We start from the raw sequence: 7,843 nt of genomic DNA, 5'->3' as shown, positions 1-7,843 counted from the left end.
GTACTCTATACTCTGTCTTACTCATTCTAGTCTCGTCAATATGGGACAATCAATTTGTCCCCTGTTCTGCATAACTCTAAGTACTTCTATAAACATTGTATACATTCAATATAAATCAATCAATTTAACTTGTACTCTATGTATTATTTACTTCCTTCCACCTTTCTTATATTCATTCTATTTTGATTATATAGTTTACCTATTATAGTTATCCGCCAGAAACATACTTAGTTAACTTATCCCCTTATAATTCTTAAAATAACACCTCTATAGTTTAATACCGTATATAATAATCTAATAAAACAATTGCTTAGAACTTCTTCTTTAACTTCCCTCCCCCCGTTAAAGTCACCTCTCTCTTCTTTTATTGTATTTCAGTAATTTTCAAACTGCCACAGTTCTCCTCCCACCTCCCATTTTTCACCAAATATTGCTTCAGCTTCTCCCAATCCATATTAAACTGTCCTGGATCGAGATCTCTCAGTTTCCTTGTCATTTTGTCCATTTCCGCCATGTACAGCAGTTTGTAAGTCTAGTCCTCCATAGTTGGCACTTCTTGTACTTTCCACTTTTGCGCATACAAAAGTCTAGCCGCTGCTGTCATATAAAATAACAACGTCCTGTATTGTGCTGGAATATCCTCCATTCCCAAGTTCAGTAGTAGGAGTTCTGGGTTCTTATTAATTTGAAATTGTAAAATCTCGCTTATTGCTTCTGTTATTTCCCCCCAGTACTGCCTAGCTACCTCACAAGTCTACCACATGTGATACAACGATTCTTCATGCTTTTTACATTTCCAGCATTTATTAGACATATTAGAATTCCCTAGCGCAATTTTCTTTGGTGTCAAATACCAACGGTAAATCATTTTATAAAGATTTTCCTTAATATTGGTGCATGTCGTGATCTTCGCTCTGCTATGTAATCTTGTTGGGTTCCTCTCACTCTCTCAGCCCAACCTACCTCGCAGGCTTGTTGGGAGGATAAAATGGAGGAGAGGAAAATGACAAATGGCTTTGGGAGAAAGCCAGGGACTAAACAGAATAAAATCATATCTTTTTGACTGATGATTTCAAACACAGATGTCAGTTGCATATCGGAACTCATCTCTTGTTTATTCCTTTCAGGATCTCTTGGCCTGACTACGTATTACATTTCAGGTTTTTAGCTATCATGAAAGTAAAATAACACGATGACACTCTATAGCTCTGTTCAGAAATAAAGCACAGCCACGGTTTATTGGAACTATGGTTTGTCTGCCAGCCCAATCCTAGCTTGCCTCAAGCTGGTGTCACTGCCTATACGCCGACTAGCAATCTTTGTGGCTGGAGGATACCACAATAAGGGTATTTCCTTCATATACAGAGAGCTAAAATTTGGTACACACATGGTCCATTTGCCCAATTTGCTCTACCACATTCTTCTGGTACTGCTACCATTGGTCTTTATTCCTTTGGTGTGGTGGTAGAGTGTGCCCTCAAGTCACAGCTGACTTATGGCGACCCCTGGTGGGGTTTTCATGGTGTCAGGTCCAGTGTGTATATGAGCTGTACTGACTCCATTTTCTAATGCTTCTAGTGTTTAAGTGCTTTCCCCACAGGTGCACCGGTTCCCAAGCAGACTTCTCACCGAAAGAGATTGTTTTGTCTAACACCGTTCCACCATGGATTGGCCTTGAGAGAGTCCAGCTTCCCAAGACTGAAAGATGTTGTTTTGAGAACTGTGGGGGGAGGCTGGTTCAGCTGGGAACTGTTACTTTGTACCTCATGCTTTGCCCTTCATTGGTAACAATGCTCTTGTACCATCCTGAGTCTCCTATTCAGGACAGTGGACTATAATGAATCATTTCTGCAGTAAAGTTTCCTTATTCAAACAATGGACTCTTGTTTGCTTGTAGAGGAGAACCTGTAGGAAGGACATTATCTAGCCACAGTCTGACACATGGCAGGAGACTTTCAGAGGTGGTTTGCCATTGCCTGCCTCTGCAACCCTGGTCTTCCTTGGAGGTCTCCCATCCAATTACTAATCAAGGCTGACCCTGCTTAGCTTCTGAGACAGAAATCAGGGCTTTCCAGGTCAGGGTTATTCCTTTGGTATTTTCATGTATTTCACAGCTAGCCTCCACTGAAGACCAGTCTTGGTAACAACACAGCTGTGGTCCAAGGCATCAAAATAACGGGCACAGTGTATGAAAGTTGCCAGTTAAGGCCAGGATTCTAGTAAGAATGGCTGAACTTTGGTTCAGTGTTGTGTTGTCAGGCTCTGGACTAGCTTAAAATGTGCTGGTTAACACCTGCAAGTAATCTCTCGAGTTCCCCAGTGACTCAACCTTGGGAAAACTGTCTCACAGCGCCTCTTTGTGTCCTCTTTGGATGTTCTCAGAGCTGTAACACTAATTAACAGTTTGGCCCTGATTGGCTCTCGAGTGCCGGGTGATGCACTGAGTTTGAGAAAAGACAGCTTCTTAGCTCACCCCAAAAACTCCTTCTGTATTCTTTCCATCTCGGCATGTACCCAGGTGAGACCATCTAGGCATGGAGAGGGCACGCATTCCACCAGATGGGCAAGATGAACAATAACTGCATGCCAACCGCAGATGCTTAAAGTAGCAAGCTCTTAAGTTTTAGATTTTTAGATACCGAGAGTAAGATTTGTTTTATGTCTGTTGCCTGTGTGTGAGTGCTTTATGCTTTACGACACTTCTTAAAGCTAATAAATATAATTTTAGTTGTTGTGGGTTTTCCGGGCTGTATTGCCGTGGTCTTGGCATTGTAGTTCCTGACGTTTCGCCAGCAGCTGTGGCTGGCATCTTCAGAGGTGTAGCACCAAAAGACAGAGATCTCTCAGTGTCACAGTGTGGAAAAGATGTTGGCAAGTCATTTATATCCACTCAGGAGGGGTGGGGTTGGGCTGAGTGTTGTGTTAGCCTTAAGAATGAACAGAGCATGGTTTCCAGTCCTGAAAAACACCAGGCTAACAAAACACTCTATACTCGACAATAGCCCTGCAGAGAAGATTAGCACATCAAGCACCAATCCATATGCAAAAGAACCTCCTCAGGATACAGTGAAGCCTCCCGCCATTAGCATTGCACGCCGTGGGAAACTCTTACAGGATGACTCCGCTCAACCCCACCCCTCCTGAGTAGATACAAATGACCTGCCAACATCTTTTCCACACTGTGACACTGAGAGATCTCTGTCTTTTGGTGCTACACCTCTGAAGATGCCAGCCACAGCTGCTGGCGAAATGTCAGGAACTACAATGCCAAGACCACGGCAATACAGCCCGGAAAACCCGCAACAACCATCGTTCTCCGGCCGTGAAAGCCTTCGACAATACAATATAATTTTACTTAAGCTGAGCCTGGAATTTATGACTTGGGCAGGGGTACGCTCCAGAACGAACCTGGAGATTGGAAAGCCGAGGCCTTGGGGAGGTAAAGCGCTCAATCTCACAAAGGAAAAGGGGAAATGCGCCCTGCCTGCCTGACTGCTGGAGTGACTGTTATCAGCACCCAGAGTAGCAGGTACAGGGCAGCTATCCCTATACATAGTCCGATGATACAAAGAGCATTCCCACCATTGTAGGAGTTCAGCTGCTTGCTGGAGTTAAGAATGAACACAGCCATCGGGATAGGTTGATGAGAACACCGCTTGCGTGCAAAGAACAGCATCTGGCAAATCCGTTAAAGAGAACTCTCCTCGGCTTGGGAACGGCAGGAAACTGGCACACGGAGAACATTAGAAAGCAATCCTCAAATTTATTTTCTGCTCTTGCAAGAAAAAACTAGACCTGCCCTGCAATATCGGCTCTTTGGGGCGCTTTTAGCTCGGCGACACAAGCTTGGGCGTTTGGCTCGTTTCTCGAGAGATGAAGGATCCGGGAAGCTGCACCAGTCCTGTCCCTGCAAATTCATGACGATCGTGTTGTGCCTCCCGCACCCACCCCCAGCAACAACAGCTACCTGGACCAAATACTTTCAGAAAGATTGTGGCTCAGCTCTGGACACAGGGAAGAATCACAAATTGAGCCGCAGAAGAAATGCTTTGTGTGTAGGCCATCCCAGGTTGCGCAGTTCGAAGGGGTCTCGGGTAAGCCGAGATGAACAAACCTTCACCTATTGCCAGTAAACAGTATTGGACTAAGAATACAAGAGAAGCATACAAGATTAGACCAATAACTCATCTTGTCCAGCATCCTGTTTCACGCAATGGTCAACCAGATGCTCATCACCAAAGACCTAAACATAGAACATGGAGGCCAACTCCTCCCTCCTATAGTCACCCTTGGCTCTCAACACATTGCTGCCTCTGAATATGGAGGCTCCATTTAATCTTCAGGGCTAATAGCCATTAGACCAATTCCTGTGAATCGGATCTCCTTTTAAAGCCAGCTGAAATAGCAGCCATCACAGCGCCCTGTGGAAGTGAGTGGCACAAGCGGATCGCTCTTTGAAGTTAGCCCTTCCTTATGACTGCTCATCAACTTCATCCGAGAGCTGAGCGCTGGCTCGTCCCTTCTGCCCTCCCTCTCACGATCTGCCTAAGTTTACAATCAGCATTGCTGACAGGTGGCTATCACCGGACACAAGGAGAAGGCGTCGTATCATGTAGTTAGGCCCTCAAAGAACTCCGAAAGAGTAGCAAGGAAGGACTTCCCTCATTACAGAAGCCATGCTTATCCTTCCTCAGTACAGCTTGTTCTTCTGTGAAGCTTAAGAATCCTCCGTAATACATTTCCACCAACTTACTTGGAACAGAAGTTAGGCTAACTGGATCGTTCCTGGATTTCCTCTTCCAATTTCTTGGAAGGCGGATTTAAGCCACGTTGCATTTTTTTTTTTTTGCTAAGAGTTCAAAATAGTTGGATTAATGACCAGTCCATGTAAGGTACTTTCATATTAGCAAAGCTGCCAAGACTAGTTACAAGCCATAGTGGAAAAGGTACATCCCTGAACATCTTTCCGAGGAACTTGGTTGCCTTTACTTTTCCCCTCTCAATAACCTTGTGGTTTCTTATAATAGACAGACTATATGCACACCCCAAAGATCTCTCTCTCTTCCCCCACCGAAAAGAACCTTGCTCTTTGCACATGCCCAAAACAAACTGCAAGGCACCAATGAAGGAAACGCAGAATTCTCAACTAATTCTCAATCGCAGGCCAAACCTACCGCAGTTGTTACATAAACACAGAGAAAGATAGCCAGCTACCCACAAATATGCATTTAAAAACGCATTTAAAAATTCCATTCCTTTTTATGACAATGTTTTGATGAAGGAGGCGGCGATGCAACTCACGAGGCTGCCTTGCGCCAGACCAGGTTGTGCTCAGATTTTCAGCTGAACGTTTTGCCATACTGTTTTAAAGTGCTTCCAAAGGACTCATTGTCAGATTGTTGACACTTGAAACCTTTTAGCCATCTCCGACACCTCTCTGGACGGCGCGCCTGCCCTAGGAAAGCACCAACAGCAATATCAATCTACTGGGCACGCTTCGCCAGAATCATTTCCCTTGAGGCAGGGGTGAGCAAGAGAGAATGGAAGATGCATTAAAGGTCTGGAAGTTATCTTTTATTAATGCCTGCTTTTAGGACGACACTTATGGCTGATTTTTAAATTAGCCATAAGCCGCTCGGAATGGAGCCAGCAGGGAGTTTAGATTTTCAATACACTTGATTTGTGTAACCGACATTAACATGGATAAAATTCTCAGCAGCTCCATGTGGAAATTAAAAGCTGAACCGGACACGACAGCCACATTTGTGCCACCGACATAAAGAGGGGAGGGAAGTCTTAATTTTTACATCAAAAGGGGCTGCGGCTCCGTGGTAGAATGCCTGCTTTGCAAAACGTCTCTGGTTCTCCAGTCAGAAACCCAGGAGCCATTATCTAGCCCATTTTTGTCCTGCCCTTCCCCAACAAGAAATCCAGAGCAGTGTGTGAGACACCTTTTCTCCTGGCAAGGTGAGGCTGAGTAACCGGGATCAAGGTCAACTGATGGGCTCTGTGGCTGCGCAAGGATTCAAACCCACATCTCCTGGGTCTGGCACTCCAACTAGAATGCCCCACTAATTTAAACCATCTGATTTACCGTTTTTTAAAGGGTTGTGTCAGAATACTGTCTTAATTAAGCAGGACTGTCATGGACCAACCTGGCCCAGCAGAGCAGAGAGACTCAGTGTGGAACTACAAGTGACAAAAGGCACAGGTTGGACCCTTGTCAGCTTCCCTCAAGTTTTGATGGGAAATGTAGGCGTCCTGGTCTTGCAGCTTGGCTCTCCGACTGCTGTCCAACGGACTTTTCAACTGTCACTTGTCCAACATTCCGCCAAGCTGCCTACATTTCCCGCCAAAACTCGAGGGAAGCTGACAAGTGTCCAACCTGTGCCTTTTGTCACTTGTAGTTCCACTCTCAGAGAGGACTCTTCTAGGGAAGAGGCAGCTGGCGAACCTGACCCAGATCCTCAGCCAGTGGCAGAGGCACTGCAGGAGGCAGCCTCTGGAGGCTCAGACATAGACCCACAGCCAGGTCCCAGCACATTGGTCCCTCAGCTTCCCAGCCCTGGGCTGGCAACAGAGAGCCAGGCACGGGCCAGCTCTCCTCTTTCACCACCAGAGCCTCGGGAGCGCCGTCAAGAGGGCTAGGAGAGCCTTCCAAGCCAGAAGGCACAGTGCCAGGCTAGCAGCACAGCACTGGCCCAGCATCAATACTGATGATGAGTGCTTGCAGGAGCAGGACTGAGACAGCTGGCAGGTGCAGGATGCAGCACAAGTGGCTGAGCAGCGTGAGGCTTAAAAGCAGCAGAGAAGGGAGTGGCTGCGTGGAAGCAATGTGCCTGCTTACTACTGCGTTTGGAATGGATCCTCTTGTCTCTGACCTCGGCCTGTTCATGTGGACTTGTTTCTGGAACACCCCTTTGGACTTGAAGCTGTGAGTGTTGCCCGGTTGGTGCCTGAGCTCTGGAACTGTGCTCAGACAACTTGGGAGTTGGCCCTTGCCTGCTGCCGGTGTGAGTCTGCAGTCGGGACAAGGACCCTGTTTTAAATCTCCCGGTGGCTTTTTAAAAAGGGGGAGATGTGTAGTGGTTAAGAGCGGCAGGGCTCTAATCTGGAGAGCCAGGTTTGATTCCCCACTCCTCTGCTTGAAGCCAGCTGGGTGACCTTGGGCTAGTCACAGCTCTTCTTGAGCTCTCTCAGCCCCACCAACCTCACAGGGTTGTTGTGGGGATAATAACAACACTCAGTGGATGTTGTCCCGAAGGGCAGTGTATAAACCGAATGTTATTTTGAAGGGAACAAAGTTGGTGGTCCAGTAAAATTAGCTTTACGTTTTGATTTTTTAAAAAATTGCAGTACTTTAAACTTTTCTGTTTCATTCCCACTTAATCTAAAACATGAGAAAAGGGCTCTTCTACCATCTGCATGAACCGTAAAAGGCTCTAACAGAACCTTCTGGTGTATTTCAAAGACTCTTTGCCCAAACCAAGATGCAAGCAAATGCGAGTTAGCACCTAATATGGAGAAAGAGAAATGTGTCCAGAACCCCATTTAGGAGGAAGCGTTTGAGACACCTTCACCTGCCCCTCATATTGCACAGGGATTTAAAGAGAACACAAAGGAGAAGGGGAGAAGAGATCCTTGAAACTAGGATTACATGGGGGGGATGAGAAGCCGCAGGGAAAGACTGAGATCCAAGACACCAGTAATCTGTATTTTAGAACAAAGTGGCTTTAAAATTCATTGGCCTCCTTCACACAGTGCCCAACAAAATGCCCCCAACAAGAAAAACAACCATGGAGGCTTCCCCTCCATTGTTGCCCCCCTCCCAGCAACTGGCATT

This window comes from Eublepharis macularius, chromosome 3, assembly GCF_028583425.1.
Source record: "Eublepharis macularius isolate TG4126 chromosome 3, MPM_Emac_v1.0, whole genome shotgun sequence".
Classification (NCBI taxonomy): Eukaryota; Metazoa; Chordata; class Lepidosauria; order Squamata; family Eublepharidae; genus Eublepharis; species Eublepharis macularius.
This window is presented reverse-complemented; position numbering follows the sequence as displayed.